At 36.1% G+C, this 21716-nt stretch overlaps 1 long non-coding RNA gene across 1 annotated transcript; it reads left to right on the top strand.

The window, feature by feature from the left end:
• Positions 1–124: 124 nt before the first annotated feature.
• Positions 125–14123, top strand: LOC106490020 (uncharacterized). Its single transcript, XR_001293524.2, has 5 exons — positions 125–244; positions 1660–1746; positions 8380–8540; positions 11050–11239; positions 13993–14123. It is a non-coding gene; the product is annotated as an uncharacterized lncRNA (long non-coding RNA).
• The last annotated feature ends 7593 nt before the right edge of the window (positions 14124–21716 follow it).

Genomic DNA, 21716 nt, shown 5'->3' with positions numbered 1-21716 from the left:
GCCAGCCCCCCGGAAGGCTGGCGGGGGTCGCGCCGGCTGCCCCCCGCCCCGCGCCCCCCGCCCCGCGCCGGGGCCGCTGCGCCTCGCGCGCCCGGGAGGTCTCGGCCCGCCGCGGCGGCTCGCGCCGTGGGTCCTGCTCGCGCTGCCTCCCTGCAGCGCCTTGCTCAGCGCGCCGCGTTAGCGTCTTTCACCTCTCTGCCTTCAAACCCAAGCGCTGGCGGAAGGAGTTTTCATGCATTTGTAGGTGCGTTATCTCCCGGTGATCGCAAATGGGCACCCCGTATGGCTGCACTGAGCTTTTCGGGGTTGTCACGGAACAGTGTTCGCGTACCCATGGAAAAGCAAATTGTGCCTGCGTTGCTGAAGGCTTTCCCATTAGTCTTTTTTTTTTTTTTTTTTTTTTAAGTCAGAGACGATGTTGTTTCTGACTTAATTTTATGAAGGATTTGGCTCTTATTACAGTAAAGAGAAGGGTTTATTACAGCAAATTCCTTTAACTCATCAGTACTTTATTTCTCAGTAATTCTCAACAGTGCTTATGTTTCTTGTTAAAGACGTGCGAAGCTTTTCAACTTAGGCAAGAGTCTACAAAACAAAGCTATGTTTCTTAAGTAGTAGACCTACTGTCTAGTAACTCAGAAAGCCATGAATAGAATTGCATCAGTTTCCCAGGAAGTTTTTTTTTTTTTTTTTTTAGATATGTCTACCATTAGATATGTGTATCAAATGGTATTTTGTTTAATTTTTTTCCATAGCTATGACTAGCTGACATGGGAGCATAGACTCGAGATAATTCTTTAACTAAGACTCCTATATCATTTTTTTAAAGGCATTGCACATTCTGACATATAAATATTGGTGTGGACTAAGATAATGTAGTCTTTACTGATGATTTAGTAGAGACATACAGAGATTTTCTAAAGACATCTCTGTGTTAAGCTATCAAATTCCTGAGGTGAGGCATTATCCTCTTAATATTTATTTATATATTTAAAAATTGTCATAATCCCCCAAACATTTTTAATTTAATATTTTACATGTAAAAAATTAAATGGAGTGGATCAAATTAGGTGATTGATCTAATAACTTTTAGGTAAAGGCCTTATGATATTACATGAATTGTGATGTATAAAACCTTTGAATAAAACCAATTTGAAGTGTACCAAATGTTTTGGATATCATATTTTCCTTTGTGCTTTGCTATTCTGAATGGACAACAGCATTAATATATAATTTAGCCTTCACTGAACAAACTTCTCTGCAGAACATTTCTTAAAGGGCAACTCAATATTGAAATCTGCTCAGCTTAAAAAAATAGTAAAAGCTGAAGGCCCCTTCCAGTTTTTGTGATTTTGAAATCACATTTTATAAAGTTAAAAAGATGCTCCTTTTTTCTATAAAAAGATATGTATCAGAGGAAGTTAATGATATATATCAGAAAACACAAGACAGTGCAAAAACAACTGACCTTATTTCCAAATATGTAAAATAATAGAAAAACAGAGAAGAGCATTTTCCCTCTTTATTTTTAATGCTATTTGTCTTAAATAGTATTGGTAATAAGAATAGGTCAGATATTCCATAGTCATTTAATTAAAAATAGTGACTATAGTCTGCTGCTTTGATCATCTGCTGACCTATGCTGCAATCCATTTGTAGGTTGATGACAATGCTATCAGAGGACTGGACTCCTTACTAGAAAAGAGCTTTGAATTTACAATTTTCATTTCATCCGAGCTATTCAAGGTAATTGACTGGTAGCAGATTTAATTGAAAAGCTGTTAAGAATTTTGTATTGGTATTTATATTCATATTCATACTTCTGACTAATTATAAACAGTCATCTAAGAACTCAGTCCTGCTGTTGAAGCCTGTTAAATTTTTGTTCCAGTAGGAGTGATAAAATCAGGTTTTATCAATATTTGAATCACATGAGTTCATCATTGGAATTTTTTATTTTTCTCATTTTGTGGTATTATAATTGTTTTATGTAAGATCAACTGTCTACATGGCAGTGTATGATTATTCTTCAGTACTGATGCAGTACATGGGTAATCAGGTCATTCTGACCTCTGGATTTCCTGGCACTCTGGGTTGTCCAGTCACTCTGTTGTAAAAACAGGAGTTTTTATGCTTAGGTCTCAATCATGCCCCAATTGAAGTAAAAAGAAAATTACACTGACTGCAGGATCAGGCCCTAATCCTAATACACTCTTTATATACACAATTAGGCCTCATGATTTGATGAAGAACACATAGATTGTTACTGTATGTTCTGAAGTAATATTCCTGGTCTGATACTTTGACATAAAAATTAATAGCACTGAATTGGTGAACTCTGAGCTTCAGAGCTATGGGCAACAGAATTGCTGGTAATTTTAATTTTGCCAGAAATGAGAAGGGCATTACAACAGAAAGGTGGGTAGACAAAATAAGGCTATGTTTTTATATAGTTTTAAAATATAGACACTATACATAAAAAAAAGAAAGCATAAAATGGAGGAGAAGAAAAACATAAAATGGAGGAGAGGACAAAACTCTGAACTGCAGAATTACAAATGTAAAGAGACCAGAGCTATAAAAAAGAATAGTTATTTTAAGAAAGTTAGAAATCTACAGATATGGCATAGTTGCATGTTACAGAAATTTATTCTTTAAAGTTCCCTCCACAATTATAGCATTTTGAAATTTATAATTTAAAATCTAGCTTAAAGGCAAAGCAACTGCTAAAGATTCATTGCAGGGTTACATGGTTCTTTTAAGTCCTTTAGTAATTTTCATCACAAAATTTATATATTCAGTTCCCCTGCCCGGCCTGTCAGCCTGACTTTTCTTTTTTTTTCTCTCTCTTTTTTTCCCCCACAAATAGGGGGTGAGACTGGTTTTCAGATTGACAAATTGACATTAGCTTTGTTTTGCTGCTTGCGCATAGTACGTACACCCTTTTCATTATGATTTCCAAGAGGAAGCTAAGCTGTATATTGAAGAAAGAAAGTACAAAAGAAATGCATTAACATCTGAATATTAATTAATCAGTGAAATGAACTACCGCAGTCCACTCAGGCTAGTATTTTTTAACACCATATGCTTTGTCAAAACAAAATAATGCAACACCATTCAAAATGAAGGGGCAAATCACTTAGCATGTCCAGAGCACTAATTCATAAAATTTAAGAGTTGGATAAGTATTTTGAAATGCCTCAGAATAGCATTTTGTCTTCTATGTATTGTTCTCCACTGGGTTAGCAGATTATAACCTAAAATGAGATTTCTAGCATTGCTTTTATGCAAAATTATTATTGACTTCAATATGAGTTTCATCCACAGGTTAATGGAATGCCCCTAGAGTCTTTCTTTTAAGTAAATAGTGAGCCTTATTATAAAGTATATTTTACTGAAAAAAATTTTGAAATAGGTAAGAACAGTAAATAATAAGTAACTATTTATGACAAATTTATTTTTTACTTGATTCCTATCTGAAAAAAAAACTTGATATGCATGCATCAGTCACTGACATCAAAGAAAAAGAATATGCACACCCCAAAAGGCCGAGGAAGATTTCTCTGCTGTCACTGACACAAAAATTAAATATAGCACACAAAATACTGCCTTGAACCAAGGCATGCCTGGATTATTAATTTGGTATGATTCTTGTAGACAGTCCTCATATCTGGTGAAAGTGCAGTACTTGTCACATATTAAAAAAAAAAAAAATTCATACTTCCAGATTTTTTTTTGTAAATATAATTCCAATAAATGCATTGTTTGGCTATGGATAAGGTTTATTTCAATAAAACATACTTCCTTTACTCACAAATAATACTGATTAACAGATCAGCAGATTAACTTTTTAATTAAATATATGAAAGCACTTGATTTATTTCATTAACATAAAAACTATGGTAGCTGAATATGCTTTTGATCAGGTATTTGACATTTTTATTCCAGGTTTAACCTGAAAACATATTTGATGGCTAGGTAGTATTTTTGGAATTAAGTTATATTAATTTAAAAAAGGCAAGAAGGACTTACCTATTAACATTTTGTTTAGCTTCATTCTGATTTGTTTGTATGTTCTGTTTGTCAAAACTTAAAATCTTTTGTTTTTCCTTCATACATGAAAATGGGCATATATTCTTAAGCTATAAAAAATCTTTTAAAAAAAACTTACAGTTTTCACATTTAAATTATATACTATTAAGCTATTAATGTTTCAGTCTTTATTTAAGTACTGAGGTGAGATTGGTTCCAGAGGTAATCAGAGAAGAACTTGTTTAAAACATCATAGCTCTTCTGATTTGTAACAATACAGGAAAATCTTACATTCCTTAAAAGTTCAATTTTTCCTTAATTTTACTGAAAAAAAATCAGATCATTTTAAATCAAAAATGTCTTTAAATGTATTTGTATTTATATCTTATATGCCAAATAAAATCCTACTGAGATTTTGTACACCTGTATGTCTAAGGTTGCAAAAAAATTATTAATAAATAGGCGTGTAAGCAAGCTTTGTTATGATGTACTACATAATACATCCTCTCAGATAGTTTTATCTTTTTGTGAGTTTTAACACATTTTTAATCCTATAAATTAAGTGAAACTGCTGTATTTACTAAATTTTCAATCATTTTATTTTGGTCTCCTATAGGGAAATAAAGCTATATAGTTCATAATGTATTTGCTCTTCCTTAAGGTAAAACTATAGTGTCTGACTAAATTTATGGAGAATTATAAATGAGGCCTACATAAAAGATGCACACCTTTAATGGTGAATGGAGAAATACAAAAAGATTCCTGCTGCTTGAGCAGAACTGCTGATATACTTCTATGTCTAGTCCTGTGTCACAGATTAATATATTTTATCATGCTCACAACAAAATGCTAGGAAATGCTTTTTTTAATGATTACATTTGTATTCTTTCTTTGTAAGCAACATCTATTTGTAGTAGATTTTAGATTGATATTTTTTCTACCCTTCAGATCATCTGACATAATTTACGGATATTTCAAAGTTGTATGCGCTGTTTTCATGCTATTCAGGCAGCACTCAGATGCAAACATCACACACACTACTCAAAGTTCCTTTACATTTAGCCTTATTTTTTAGGTTTATTGAGAAATGTCTAATCTCTATGTGCTTTTAAAGCGTAAGCCAAATACATTTGAAACTTGACAGTGTTTTAAGTAAGACTTTTTTACATGTTCATATACTTAGGGAAAAGATCGTAGTCTCACTGCTGGAAGCTTGTATGGAGGATATTACGCTCTATTTTCAAGAGGCATTCACAGTCTGTCACATTAGTGCTAGAGATGTGTATAGAAGAGCAATTATTATAAGCTGACATCCAGCAAATGTAAGTAAAAATAGATAAACCTCAAAGGAAAATTAGCCTGTATGTTTTACATACTATTTGTGTCCAGATGTTTAACGTCAGGACACTAAAATGTTATTTAGCATAGGACCTAGCTGGTAAAATAATTTTGTGTTTATATAAGAAACAGAAATGTGTTTTTCTTAGCTCTGCATTTAGTTAGTTCCTTATCGAAGTAGATAAATACAAATATATAAACAGAATGAGTTATCAGTAATCCAGTATTCAGAGAGATGAATGGTATAATACTTTTAATTCCATTTGTATGGTTCAGCAGTATCAGGCAGAAAAAGTATTTAAATCTAATAAGAAAATGTGCAGTTTTCTAAAAAAGATGTAACAAATACTATAGCAAGAGAGAGCGCTAAGTGCTATTTTTTGTTGTTGTTGTTAGAATTAATCCTGCTTTTTATGAAAATGTTTGATTCTGGTGTTAGAGCAGGGCTTGCATGCCAAAATGATAGATGCCTTAAAAGAAGCTTTGATAAATAAAATCCGGCAGACGTTGGCAACTGCAGTTCCCTTTTGGCAATAGTAAGGAATGGCTGAGTAATATTTAGGAAATAGAGTTATATAAGACGGTTTATTGCATCTAAAGATATTAGGGCTAGATCTGCAGCTCATGTAAATCAGCACATCTCCCTTCAAGTTTCTTATATTGCTTTGTATCAGCAGAGAATCTGGCCCATATCCATTATCTAGAGGGAGTATCAACTACTACAAAGCATACTTATCTAACCAGAAGCAAACGTAGTTTGCGTAGCTCATTGATGTTTCTTGTAACACCTATGTTAAGCTTTATAATGTGATAAAAATCTGGCACACTTATGTGTGGTTACAAATGATTTTAGTTTGATAATATCAACAATTATAAATTAGTATTTATCACTTTTTTTAACTGCTTATAATTACATTGATAAAAGCTTAAATTGATATTGATGAGGAACTAGTAACTTAGGACCTTTCTGTTCCTCTAATTGACTTTTCTGGGAGCAGAATTAGGCCTGTTCTCTGAAAAAATTCTGTCTATCAAAGTAGTATGTAGTTTTGTTAAAAAGTATATTATATTTTTTGTGTTCTCTTTTAGAACATATTTCATATCTAGTGACGAACACATTCTACAGAGCCACCAAGTTTAAATGCCTGGCTTTTACAAACAAAAGTATTAGTCGACCCAGTCAAATCACTCGAGAGTTAAGCTCAGATGCAAGTATCTACAATGTCCAAGTTAAAAGGCTTAATTTAAAATATTGCCCTGTGAGAAACAGAATAACAGAGCAAACCTGGTTTCATTCTTTATTTGTTTGACTCAAGTAATGAAAGAGCAATTTCACTAATTATTAGAATTTTGAGCAGTAAACATTTAGTATATGTAGTACCTCAACTAGTGGGTATAACACTGCAACCGTTGGAACGGTTCAGCAGCAAAGCTAACAGTAACTCACAGGCAAATCGCAGCATTAAAATAAATGGCATTTTACACATGCTGAGTAGTGTGCACTGTTTATACAACAACAAGTTTATTTCAGATTGTAGAAATAGTTTTGACGTAAAAATACAGTTGTGATTTCTTGCCCACTTTTTAATGGCAAATGACATGGTCAATATTGCAAAACAAAGAGGAATGCTCTGGTGACCTTAAATTTATTATGTTGGTAACATGACGGAAAACTACAAGTGTCCATGTACTGTCTGTTTCATGCAAGATTTATTTGTTGTGAGAGAAAGCCATGATGGTTGGTTAGTGAATTAGGTCAATAAGCAGTAGGATAGTGATAGGGGAGATTCTATTGCTCTTGGGGATTTAGGCTTCCTAGCACGACATTTAAATCAATAGGAATCATCAGCTACCCTAATCTGCCTGTACAAAATAGCACTGGGCCTGAGGTGATGGAAAAAAATTGGAAGAGACCCTGGGAAATTGCTTTTTTTCCTGAGATATTTAATGAAATGTGGTTGTGTAGCTACTTATAAAAGTATTTTATCTACTTTTATTGTATGTATCATTTTATAACAAATACAATGTATTTTCAGAGGTTACATTTTAACACTATCATCGTCACTTCTTACTGATACATTCATAGAGCTCTTCAGCTCTTGTTGAAATATTTTTTGCAAATTTGTCAGTAACCTATCAAAATGTACACTAAAAAGAGACGTAAGGCAAGAGATTCTCATTACAGTATAAACAAAAATGTTAAGATCCTGGCTTGCAACTGCTGGAATTAGCTAATGTAAGACAATGTTGATATGGCAGAAATGCTAACAGAAAGTCAGAATTAAATTTACAAAGCTATCCTATATTTACAAAGGGTCCTAAATTTTGGAGGTAAAGTGAATGCTTCTTCTTTGGTAATAATTCAAAGTGCTGAGGATACCAAAACAGAACTAAATGAGCACATCGATGAGATGCAAGGATAAAACTACATTGTTTTCACATTGTATATTTTTATTGAGTACACAGGAATTTGAGATGAATGTATGCTGCCACAGCACTACTTAGAAAGCTGAGAAACAATGTTCTTCTAAAAAAAAGTTTTTCTTCCTATTTTATTAAAACCAGTTAAGTAGTATTTAACATTTGTCAATTTGCATATGTTAAATCATAAGTAAGATTTGTTATATATATGATAGAACAGTTTTAAACAATATATTAGAAACAGTACATCATGGAAAAACTTATCTTACTTCCTCTTACTGTATGCTTATTATAAAACATAAGTGAACCAGTTCTTTGTTTAAATGGTTATGTTATTTATTAAAAGGATCTTTTTAGACAAAAGATTTTATCTTAGACCACTGTTCAAAATACGTATTAGATAGTGCCCTTGAATTCCACTGTATCCTCCCATAACAGCATGTTAACCTCAGAGAGCTGCATAAGCTTGTAACAGATATTCACTGATGGGTCATTCTGATCCTGTCAGTCGGGAGTCCTGCTTGCAGCACCTATATGTGATATGTATTTGTACAGTCAAATGTTGTTGCCATTATACCATTTTTACAGAGATAAAGTTCCACTGAGGCCAATTAGGCACTACTAGAGTGAAGAGTGAGCAACAAATTTCAAAATTTGATCCATCATTTCTTGGCTGTGGATCCCTATGCCCATCTGTTCACATGGCAAACGGCCCACTTGCAAGTTAGCTGGACCACTTCCCCTAGGAGGTAAGTGACAGGCAAGAGCAGTTTAGTTGGTCTCTATAACAATGCGAATATAATTTCTTCTGCAGAAAGTGTGGTCCAGTATCAAGGAGAACTGTGCACCATTTGCCTCCTTTCACCGTATTATATTTTTGACATGTATGTTGTTAGAAATAGTTACATGAAGGAGGAAAGAAAACCAGGGTCTTACTGGTATTGGCTGCTGCCAGTAAGACAGGTTATATTGGAACAGGTGCTTTGAAAAGCTGTGAAAGCCAGCTGAAAGGTGTCAAAATATGTATAACATGAACCAACAGTTCACAGACATTTTGTGTGAATTTGGTCTCATAGCAGAAAAATTTGGAAGGGACACTCCACTGAAAGAATCTGTCTTAGAAACACAACCAGTTTAATGGGCATCCCCTTGGCTGGTCAACAACAACGTGTGTGATGCCCTCACACAGGATGAAAGGCAAAGGAAAAAAAGAAAAGGATTTCCTCCTGTTACATTTATATCCTTCATTATCTTGGAATTTTCAAATCAGGGAAAAAAAATCTATTAATCTGTTCCTAAAATATAAGCCGGTCATCTAGTCTAAACATAAAAGTAACTCACTTGAAACTTTGTAAGCTGTATTTTGGTGAGTGATTAACTGCAAAGTGTATCTAGGTAAAAGAAAGAAGAATGCGTGATCCTTTTTATAGTACCGGTCAAACTAATGCCTGTGAGCCACACTTGTCCCTTGACCTTGTTAAATGTGGCCCACGTGTTGGAGGGAGTACAAGCAACTTTTCCGACACATTCCCTTCCCACATGTTTTTCCTGCAGTGTGCTACTGTAGATAGTTCTAAAACACATGGGAGTACAAGTGGCTTCCCTATGTGTATTTTAAACCTAACAGAGCTACAGCAGTGAAAAACACACGGGGATAGAAAAGGAGCATCAGAGAAAAAATGCTTTTCCACTATTTGTGCTCATGTTCTTCATGTGTTCAGGGAACACATGGGAGAGCAAGAATAGGAAAAAAAAAAAAGGCAAGGGAGAGCAAGAGAAGAAAAGAAGAGGAAGAAAGAAGCAGACCTAGAGAAGCAAAGAAAAAGGAACAAAAGAGTATGGTAGGAGACATAGAGAAAAGACGATAGAAGAGAAGGCATGGCAGGGAAAGCACAGGAATTGTCAGGGAAAAAAATCATTGAGCAAATCATCTCATTGCTAGAAAGAAAAAAATCAAATGTGTCTGTGCTTTTTATTTCAGCTTTTAAGATAGTTTGTGTGTTTAGTTTTAACAAATGTAGGAAGAGGCATGTTTTGCACATTCCCCGATGTCATCCCTCCTTTCATTTTCTGTCTCCAGATACCGCATCTTTGTTTCTGCTTCTGCTTTCTGTCTCATTCTGTCTCCTGCTTCCCCCTCCCCTTTTTCTCTTCTCTGTCTCTCACAGGCAATGAATGAGATGTAGCATATCATTGTATTAACAGGGCCAGTTTTTTTTCCAACCTTGCCTTAAAAATGGAATGCCAGTGAGTGTGTTGTTATTCTTTCAGCCTTTTTTTCTGAGAAGACTTAGTTGAGACAGCCTGAAGTCATCAACATAAACCTAAGTGAGCATATGGGGGAAATGTGACTTTCGCTCCATGCTAGTCATGGGATATGGTCACAGTCTTGATTTCAAGGAGCTTTACAAGAAGTTAGCGCTGAGAAAGTTTTCACTGTAGTTGATGAAGTCAAAGAGGAACAAATAAACAATCTCCCATCTTCCTCTGTCATGCTCACAGCCACACGTGTGCACCCATAGCCTCTGCTCTGCATTTCCCTAGGTGCACTGCTTCGTGTGTGCATCAATTACCCTGTAAGCTGTAATTTGGAAGGAGTCTCTTTATTTTGTCATGTTGCACAACAAATCTGAGCACACTGATAGGAATGTGCAAGGATTACGTTATCTAAAATTATAGATTTGAATTAATTTGGATTGGAATAAAGACTAATTGGCTTTGAACCTAATTTTTATTGTATTATCATTTGATAGACTTTTGTTTATCTCAGAATTTTTTTCCTGACTTTTGGATGAAGAAAATATAATACTGAGTTTTGGCATTGCATTTAGATTTATGATTTTTACCTTTAAATGCAAAGAAAGACTCTTAAAACATGTTTGTATTCTTTTTTTACCCCTCTTTCTTTTGGTGGTAAGTTTTATGTTCTACTGCTTTTCTTGATTTTGACCTGTTTTTAGTTGTATGCCAGGGTATCAAGGTTTCCAAACTGAAGTCAGGAGCTAGGAGGATGAACAGCTTTCAGGAAATAGTCAACAGCTCTCAGGGTGCAATTGTAAAGGTCATTTGTTATCACATCTGCTCCTGTCAAGGCATCCTCTCTGAGGCAAAGCCCATTTAAGAGACTGGAAACCCTGGGAGGTTCTGTGGTAGGATTTTCTCTCATGCTGTATGCTAAAAAGAGTGCATTCATCTGTGGAGTTCTCCCAGCATCAGGGAGAACTGGCAGAAACCTTTCTCCTCTGCCCTGTTTCACAGTGGCCTTCATTTCCCAGCCCCTGGCCTGATCCTAAGTGCAAAGAAGCCATTAACAGTGGGATTGGTCTGTTTTCCCCCGCATCTCTTGGGACAGAGTACAACTGGAGCCCATCATTTCGCAGGAAGTCCAGAATTTCTTGAATGTGGCTGTAAAGCAGGAGAAAAGAACAATGCTGGGGTTGGGTGACTGGTAAGTTTTACTACTTGTACGTTGGAACTTCCCAATGTTATAAATTGCTTGTGCCACCAAAGTTACCAAGCTCCTTGGGCTGGGATAGTTGTGCTGGCCCTGCTGGGCCGGCGCGGAGGTAGGTAAGGTCCTTCTTTGTGCTTCCCACCATCCAGGCACATCATTAGAATCACAGTGCCATTCGCTGCTGGAATAATGCCATGAGGATTTTGCATGCAGAAAGGGAGTCAAACATCCATTTTATGATAGTAACCTAATATAATTGTATAGGTGTTACAGTATATATTATCATTACAGTACTTTGAAAAAAATGGGCAGAATTTAGAATATGTTGTACTGTGCCCAAAAGAGTGTTATCTAGTACAGTTTTTAAATAGTCTGTGAGTGTAGCACAATACCTGAATAACTTAAAAAGAGTTGTCATATCAGGTAGATAATACTTGTTTAGAAATGTAAGCACATACCAGAGTACTTGTTCACCTAAACTATTATTTATGGAAAAATGTATTAGACTAATATTATGGGCCAAAATATCTTTTAGCGCAAGCTGGTAAAGCTGCTTGGGATTTATGTAGCTGTGCCAATTATACTAGCAAATAACTTCATTTTGCATTTTTATATATTTAACAGATAGACTATTTAAATTAACAAAGCTATGTTATAGCTCATGTTGACATCTTGGAAAATAAACTGTTTATATAATTTAAAGAAAGTAAAGGTGCACTAGTTTAAAGTGTAAGACATTTTAAGGTATAAATAAATTCAGACAAAATCTTTACTCATTCTTAGATTTCAGCTGATTGTTAATGTCTATACTGCTCTATGAAGATGGAAAAATTAGGTAAAAGTAGGATTTTGGAGAAGAGGCTTTTGCCCTTATTTAGAAAGAAGTTCCATAGCTGTTCTATAATGTACTTTACATGGCAGAGAAAGGATAAATAATGGTGAATTCTGCATCTGTCACTATTCTACATCTGTCACTCAAAGAAAATTCCCCTTTGCCTTTTTGGGAAAGTTGCCTAAGGATGATAGGATATGGCTGATAACAATAATCCATATTTAGGCAACCAGAAGATTGTGACAATATTAGCCAGGGTAAGGGAATGCAGTCTTAAAATCAAAACATCTGTATGGTAACTTTAACTTACCCTATTATGCCTACATGTTGCAGTGTCATAACTTACATTCCTGCATTATCTTTCCGTAAGAATACACATCTAGCCTTGAAATTCAGCAGTAACTTTAAATTAATTTGCTTTAAACATCATATCATAAAATTAATATTACTGAAGCATGGCAGTTCATTTTTAGATACTAATAGTACCAGTAAGTGGTCTTCTACTTGATAGATTGCAAAATGTGTTGTATTTTATCCTTGATTATGAGAACAATTTGATTTGCCTCAGCATAGCTATTAAACAGTTACAGAGAGATTGATTGTAGTGGTATGAAGGATTTCACCATTAATGGTTTTATGAGAGAGATTCAGACTATAAACAGATTTCATGGCCATTCTTAACCAGAATATCTGAGGGGAATCCCTTCCTACCCCACAACCCTCCACATTAGTTTGTCATGGAAATTTCTGTCAAAACAGAGATTTCTTTGACTTTCCAGTGCTTCATATCACAACATCTTGCTATATCGCCAGCATTATACCAGTAAGGACATTGGTCATGGTTGCATAAAATGCAGGGGACAAATGCCCAGAATAAAATACTGTAATGAGTTAAAAGAAGCGTAGTACATGGTGAGCCTGATCCTGTCCCATGAGGGATGTCAGAGGATTTCATCCTGTTGATCTTAGAGAGGATCAGTCCCATTACATGTATTAGTAAGTGTCAATATTGATTCGAGTTCTCCCATCTTTCTACCCCCCACTCTTCTACTTATTGCAGGACCCAGGGCTGATAGCCTATAGCTGCTGTGTAGCTTGAATTTAGGAGTGGATATGCAGCGTCTGCACTTGGGCAGCCAAATCACATTGTATGTCCTCTCTTCATTCTGTATGGCTGCTAGAATAACTTATTATGATACTGGACTTCCAAAGAATATATTAACTTCCTGACTCTCTATAGTAATACCATGCAGCTGGTTCAAATAAACATTCCAAGCCAGTGCATTTTTCATCTTGAAAAAAATAGCAATCCCAAAGAAGTTTTGTATTTATTCAGTGCTTACTGTCATTGCCTTTGACACCAACCACAAAATTAATAGCTTAAAAAATGGGAGTTACTCTCTAGGCCTTTGCACTGATTCTCTTTTGTTGTTCTTCATTTATTTTGTTGACTGTTGCAGTCAAAATGAGAGGAAAAATTGCTCATGGCATTAATTTTCTTGAGTTATGGCACTATTCTGCCTCAGTAAAACTATACTGTTGTTTTTTATACTTTGAATAAAATTTGACTTTTTATTTGAAGCAGAACCCATATACAGAATTCAAGTTGCTCTTGACTTTACCTTCTATAATGCATTGATGCTGGTACAAAAACATAACTAGATAACTATGCTATATGTATTAAACTTTTGCATTGAATTATATAATATTGCTATTAAAATATATTATGTTGTTTCTTCAATGTTTCCTTGTCAGTTCATTTATTAATATTGCTTCAATTAAAAGGGCTGATGAAATGTTAAGACTCAGAGCCATCAACAACATCATCATGTGTATCATGGATATTTTTTCTGGATAAGGGTTGAAGATTTGATTATATTTGGCCAAACTGTTTTTTGTAATTATATTATTGTAGGTTGGCTTCAGTTTTGGCTTCAGAGAGAGTGCACCTGTGTTTTGCTCCAAATACTGCTCAACAGTAAGATACTAACTCCCACCAGAGAAAATGGGATATATTGCAGCATGCCGGTCTTCCATTTCTATTTAATACTGCCATTTATTAAGTAATTTACTGATAAAATTTGCTAGATGCTCCAGGTTTCTGAGTTGTATTATTTTAAGCATTAATTATGGATTATTTTAGATAATCCTGTGTATGTTCATACTTTCTGAGTTTTTTTCTAATCTGATGGGTTAATTATGCAGAAAAAAGTGATATACATTGTGGAATTCAGAGTTAGCCATATATATGATACCTATTTGTAAGGATCTTTCAAAAGCTGGACACGATTTTTGATATCTCTTTTATGATTAAGAGGTTCTGGTCCAATTATGAGTGATGTAAATGACAGTGTGTCACTGATTTCAATGGGAGCAGGAGCAGATGATGTTTTCATGATTACATCATACATAAAGAAGGCAAATGTGTATGCAAGTCTTATAACAATGCCATATCTACATTTTTATGTGTTTCTTACAGCCTGAATGAGTGGACAGTATGGATATAAATCTGTCTTTGATTAAGACAGATTATTCTGGTGTCCTGTTATAAGATTATTTTACATAAACAAAGTTATCATTGACAAGTATAGAATCATTCTGATTTATAGGGCTTTCTGAATAAATATAAACATGTAAAAATGCTAATTTATGACTGGAATTAGGGGTTTAGATGAAGGTTCTTTTCATTCTGCTTTTGCATTAAGGAAGACTTTTGCATGGTACTGGTTCAAATAGTCATGAAATTTTGCTTTTATCAGAGATCTATCATATTCTTTAAAATTTACAGATAAGCTAAATCAATCTGTAGTTCTGCAACTGGAAGGTAAGGGAGTATTGTAAACTTTTAGTACTAGGCAAATACATCAGAGCAGTCTGAACCCCCAAATGCTCTATTAAGGTCACACACATTTCAAATTAGAAACCTCTGTTCTCACTCATAAATGCCTCAAAATTTTCAACTTCTGATCTGCAACTTTTGGTGCTTGAATATTGTAACAGCACTGTTACACCACTGAAAGTGGTAGATACTGACCCTTGTGCCATATGACAGGGTATATGTAACTGTAACCCTGACAAGGTTCATGTGACTGGAGAAAAGAAAGGCTAGAGCTCCTGCATACTAGAACTTTATTATAAAGGTAAAGATGACTGGTTTTGAATTAGTCTATCTACATAAAATATACTTACAAAAAGAACAGTAGATTTAAATCCTTTTCTCCCCATTCACATGACATCAATCATACTGCTTTATAAATGTAAGGAAAGCAAAACATAGCTCATGCTCCCTGCCTTCAAATTTGCTGTTGTTACCAATGAAGGACTGTTCATTTATCTTGTATGTTTCCAGCTTCAGTTCTTAAAATTATTTTGAGTATTGTTGCTTTGTAGTTCTTCTTTTGTTCTTACTAACTGCAAGACATGTAACATGGAAGTGACCAAGTGACCATACAGAAATATAGTGTATAGAAATAATGGTAAAAATAACATTATAAAAATACAATTTATATAAATATTCAAAAGTACAAAATACATTCTTATTTCCAGGTAGAAAAGCTCAACCTAAACTATTTGGAGACAGATGTCCCTGTGTCTCTCTATCCCCCAATATCTGATTTCTGCCAAGCTCTTTTAAATGTGAGAGAGGATAGAGTTTCCCAACAGTTTATTGCTAGATTTACAATGCTGGCAACAAAGTCATTTTTAAAAAATGGGATAGACTTCTCCCAGGACCTGATCTCTGTTTGGGTTAATGGATTATATGGGCCAGACTGCGACTGCGACTAGCCTGTACACAAGACGCTGCTGCAAATGCAGAGAGGAGCCCGTCTTGCGGGAAACTGCTGCTGGCATCCCTACGGGTAACATCCACCCGAGGCACGAATCAGGCAGGTCGGGCTGATCCACACACTTTCATAACAAAGCGGGAAGAAAGGTCAGTGCTTCCCTAAAGGAGAGGTAAGCAGCCCATGTCCTGGTATTGGCTTGCTTAGAGAAAATTTGTTCCTTTTGTAATTACTCCAACCTTATGTTATTTCAAATAACCATGATCAAGACTACTTATTGGTCAGCACATAGGAGGTTAGTTATTTGGCTGTGTATTTTAATATTGTTGATTAGATACTAATAATGTTAATTTTTGATCCTTGCATAGAACTTTAGTTGAAATCAGTAGGGTGTAAAATTGGCAGTATGAAGCCTTATTTTGTATTTCAAATGTATATATTATTTTAAATAAGTTCTAGAAGACCTGTGCTACAGCAAAAGCTAAAAATAGCTGAAATGGTTTGGTGCATCAAAACTTTTTTTTTTTTAATTTCTGCTGAGTGCAATGAGCTCATTTTGTCCCAGAATCCGCACCGCACCAAGTAATTGGTTTACGAAGCCCAGCTGCCACAGACAGCTTGCCCTTGCTGCCACTGAGATCTGCGGCACCCCGCTTTTGCCACTGGTGGAAGCAGGATTAGGGTTTGACATCCCTTGTCTGCAGCACAGAAATTTGGTGGCTCCTTCGGCTCGTTTCTGGTGTACAATGATTTGTTTCCTCTTCTTTATTTCAAAGAGCTGCACATAAGGGTTGCTGTGCAGTAGTAAAATTAAAGCAGCGCAGAATATGAGAAAAGCATACAAAAACATTTACAAATAACTTTTTTTTTGAAATTTAAATCCTTTATAAAAGGTTGTGAAATTACAGGTATTAATTTTGGCGTGTCCTATCCTTTAATAATTGCTTTTGAAGTTGCTCTGACCTTAGATCAGGATAACTTTGTTTTGCGCTACTCAGGAACAGCCTGGTTTTGCATACACACGAACTGGTATTTTTTTGTAAGAAAGATACAAAGAAATGGTGTTTAATACATGTAGTGTGCGTGTGCGTGTGTGTATTATATATGTATATAAAAGTATTTGATTTCATGTCACTATTCGACACAAACGGGTGGCGCATTGCCCTCCCGGCCAGCCGTGCGGCCGCCCCGCCGCCGCCGAAGCCCCTCAGCGGCCGCTTCCAGTCGCCGCCATTTCCTCTCCTCGGCGGCTCGAGGCCTTGGCGCCGGCGGGAGGGGCCGGGGCGGAAGCGTCCCCCCCGAACGGCTCGGCCCGCAAGGCTTGGCGGGCGCCAGGCTCTGCACATGGCGGCTGGAGGGGCACCGAGGAAAGGACCTGTCGACAGGCGGAGCAGGTGCTGTGAGGACAGGAGGAGGAGCAAATGGCGGCGGGGCTGAAGAGCGGCGTGAGGTGAGGCGGCGCGGGCAGGGCGCGTGCCGCAGCGCGGCCGTTGGGCCGTCGAGGGCAGGAGGGCTCCCGGGGCTGGCTGGGCGAGGCTCCGCCGGGAAGGGCGGGCGTTCCGCGGGCGCTGCGCACTCGCGGGGGGCCGAGGAGCAGCGGGTAGGCGGGGCGGGGGCGGCTCCGCCGCGGCATGGCGCTGAGGGCGCCCCCCGCCGCGGGGCAGTCGGCGCGGTCCTGCCGCCAACTGCAGCTTCGACATGTCTGATGTTTCCGCCACTCCAAAGTACCTGGGCTTCCTCTGTAGCTTTTTATTAGTAAAGCAGAAACTCTGTGACCTTCAAACCTTCTACCATCCCTCCATTTTAAGCAGTTCTACAGGTAATTATTTTAAGAACAATTACACAAGATGTTACCTCAGGCAAATCGTATAAAATTAAGAGTACAGTGCTATATCGTCGAATTTCAAGTCAGTAGGAAGTTTTAAAATCTGTAGCCTTCTGGCATTCCTGTGGTTCAGTATTTATTCGTGATACATGCCAGAGGAAAATGTAATGCTATACAGAAATGAATGTGATCGAATCCTGTTTGCTTTCACATAATTACATTTATTTATTTCAGTTTAACCTCCATTTGAAATGTCATGTATATCTCAGCTAGACTAATACATTAAAAAAAATAAACCTGTATGGGAAGTGTGTTGAATAAGCAATTTGTTTTCCTTGTAATTAATGGAATTTTACCTAAGGTACAAGTTATAAATAAAAATAAACTAACAGTGAGTGGTAGTTTGCTGCTGTCATTCAAATAGTGGACAGTTGGGTAATTACAGACCATCAGAGAACTGCTGCAGTACTGATTATTATCTTTTAAGAACTTACCAGCCTTTCACCATTCAAAAGAAACTTGTATTGAAGACTTTAAATATGTGCTATTAATAAAATAAATCTATTAAATGGTAGGATGGTTGGTATGTTCAGTTTACACATGAGAATAAGTCATCTTTCCTTTGTTGCTTTGTCCAATATAAAATGCCACATTGTGAAATAGGTAAACAAATCTTATTTCTCTATGTATATATGTGCCTTTTTTTAGGGCTTGATTGTACAAACATGTAAATAGCTTTACTGAGATGAGAAGCTTTGGAGCTGAGTTGGACTGTACCTGTGATTAAAGTTATATGGGTTTTTGTAGGGCTGGATCCTTAAAATTTCAGAAGAGCCATGTGCTTGTATGCAAACCATAATATATTTGAACTAAAGAGAAAGCGTACCCATGAGAAAGATTGGCAATAGTTGTATCTGTTATGAACTGGAAATGCATGTTATTTCAAATGTTATTTATATGATGCTTCATACTTATTTCATGTGTTATTTAAAAATCCTTATGAAAGGTATTTTTATATGTGTTTGCAGAATTTTATTTTCAAAACCAAACAAGTTGCTAGCCATGAAAGTATTATTGACAGTTGTAATTCTCCATTTATTTCATATCAAAATGAACAAAACATATTTTACAAATAAAGAACAAAATTCCTAGCCTGGACATTACTTTGCCAATTTTAGTTAAAAACTGGGCTTAGGGTGGAAATGATGTATCTATAGGTCTTCTCATCATAGAGCTAACCCCAAATTTAATACATTTCATTCTATGATCTTTGTATTTACTAGAATTAACAGTTGAAGCATAATATTGAAAATGTATTTATGCACATAATGATGTTGTTGGAGACAGTGAAATTTATGTCTTCGGGGAGGAATTAGTACGAACAGTGTAATACTGATGGTAATATGCTTACATCAAAAGTATTGTAGAGCTCTTGGGTCTTGTCGGGGCTTTGGATTCAACCTTGCAGTACTGTACTCATCGGGTGAGCGCTCTACGGAGACACATTGACTCCAGTTACAAGGCATTCACTACCTAAGCTAATCCATATCGTTTGTCTGTGTGTTTTAGTGTTCATATGAGAATGAAAGAATCAGTGCTGCAGCTCTCACTTGGAATACTTGCACAAGGGAGGATTATTCATCTGAGTAAGATTTCCAGAACTGGGATCATAAACATCTCTAAATAGAACACTGAAATTGTTAATAATACAAAACAAATGCTAAATATTTTACTCTTCAGTTGTTTTCATTGATCCAAATTCTAATAATCATTAAGACATGTCAAAAATATGGGAATATATTGTTTATACAAAAGGTCATTTGAAGTCTGTGGTAATTTTTAATTCACTGAATTGTTTTCAGCAGGCTTATCTGTATGTAGCATAATCTCTTGCCCGTTTTCATCAAAACATCTCTAAATTCATCATACATGAAAACAGAACTGGAAGAAGAGGAAATGAACAATTTTCCAATTTATGTAATTTAAGAGAAATATATGGGGGGGGGGCTTTAATGCCTATTGGCTGTATGAAATACGAATGATTTCTACTTACCAAGCTGCAAAAGCCTGTTAAAGGTGGCAGAAATACTGGTTTTTAAAGGGTTCTGTGGTCTTGTGAGACTGTCTTTGTTGTAAATCTGCACGTGTCATTGAACTGGGTTCTGTGATTTGTAAAAGATCATAATTTTGTTGTTAATTTTATCATTAATTTTGTCATGTTTTGGCTAGATATTTTTGGCACAATATTTTGAACCAGCTTTACAAATTGTATGTTAAAAACAAATGGAACAAATTCAGAAAATGAGTTATTTTAAGGTTGCTTGACTATTTCATTGAGAATTGACTATTTTAACTGTACAATTGTGTTATTTTAATTTAACATGAAGATTTCCAGAGTCATGAATAGACTCATGTGTACCTCTTTTTTTTGGGGGGGGGGGGCACACTGCAAAGAAGAAAAGGTTAAATATCTGAGAATCTGGAAATACTGAATGCATGGATGCATAACAAAAGCAATTGTTAACATGCTCTTAGTATAGTATTCTAAAAGCTAGTTAATGTTGTAATGGCAGACTGTAAAGGGCTATAACACTTAAAGATAAGCCATACATGATCATATGTTTTTTGTATTTTGTATTTACACTTAGGTAGTTTCTTGTGGAAATTGAGCAGATGTACAATGTCTTAACATGTAGTGTGAAAAAAACCAAAAAAGTTAATGATGCCACAATTATGGCTAGGCTGTATGAAAAACTGAAAATGCTAGATATGTTCTTTGGAAAAATACATACTAGTAACATGTAATGCAGGATGCTCAGAAGTCTCTTCAGTAGCAATTGGGATATGTTGTTGTATGTGTTTATTAATATACCTTTTTTATTAAAGTAGAATTGCATATATGTATAATAATTACTTGGAAGTAGTAAATAATTACAATACAAACCTCAGGAAATGTAGACAGGCTTTATGCAGTGAAAGAAAAGTGAGAAGGGAGAAGTGGTAAGGAATAATTTTAGTCCTTTCAGGCCTAGAGGGTTCCTGGGCAGGTGAACTGATGAGATTTTACATGTTGTCTGACTGCTGTTGAGCTAATTATTAGCGCCCTACATCACGGCCTCTAAGGAGAAGGAGGAGGGCTTTGGTATTGTCAGAATATGCTGCCGTGCACAGCCTGTATTTCATTTCCTGGGAGGATTCTGCTGTGTGCGAGCTGCAGTGTCCTGTGTAGCAGTGGAGACATCTGAATGGAAGCATCCTTTCCCCCAGAGATGGCACATCTTAGTAAATGTTCTGGTGACTTGAGCCAGATGCCAAGGTCTGGATTTTGATGAAAACATATTAAACTTCAGAAAATTGACCTCTTTTGTTCCCGCTCATTAAGCACTGTACATGATTCTTTACTTAGGGGCAAGTTGTTCTCATTTTATTCACAGAAATGGCCCTCTTGAAGTAAGTGAATTGCATGTGTGTGGAAAGGGAGAGAGATTTAGCTTGTGTGTTGCTCTGAAATAGTTTGTAATAGAGCCTGATAATAATAGTTAAAAAATAATAAAATCCCTCTGCAGTCCCTCATGGGAAGGTCAACAGAAGAACAGGATTGTGGTTCCTTGTAACACCCTTGCCCACTCTTACCTCTTACAGACCTGCTTAGCTTTGTTAAATGCCCAAACAACAGTCTTCATATACTGTATTCATACTTTTAGACATGGTACCATGCTTTTGTTTTACCTTTGATTTTCTTGGTACATGATGCTATAAGGACATTAAGACAAAATGTAATCATCTGTCCAGTTTCCTTCCTATAGCCATTTTATGTATTAAATTCTCAGGCCCCACAGTGTTCTGCAGGAGATTATCCAATAAATGATAAATCCTTGGTAGGAGCCATCAAAGCATCATTGCCAGTTTGTAGCTGCTAAAAAGACCCTCACATCTCTTTCACTGTCACTGCATTATTGATTAGCCTGCAAAATACGGAAGCTGTATTGATTGCAGATATTTAGGGATGAAAAAGGAAACATTGTCCTC

Source organism: Apteryx mantelli, chromosome 2 (genome assembly GCF_036417845.1).
Source record: "Apteryx mantelli isolate bAptMan1 chromosome 2, bAptMan1.hap1, whole genome shotgun sequence".
In the NCBI taxonomy this organism is placed as follows: Eukaryota; Metazoa; Chordata; class Aves; order Apterygiformes; family Apterygidae; genus Apteryx; species Apteryx mantelli.
This window is presented reverse-complemented; position numbering and strand designations above follow the sequence as displayed.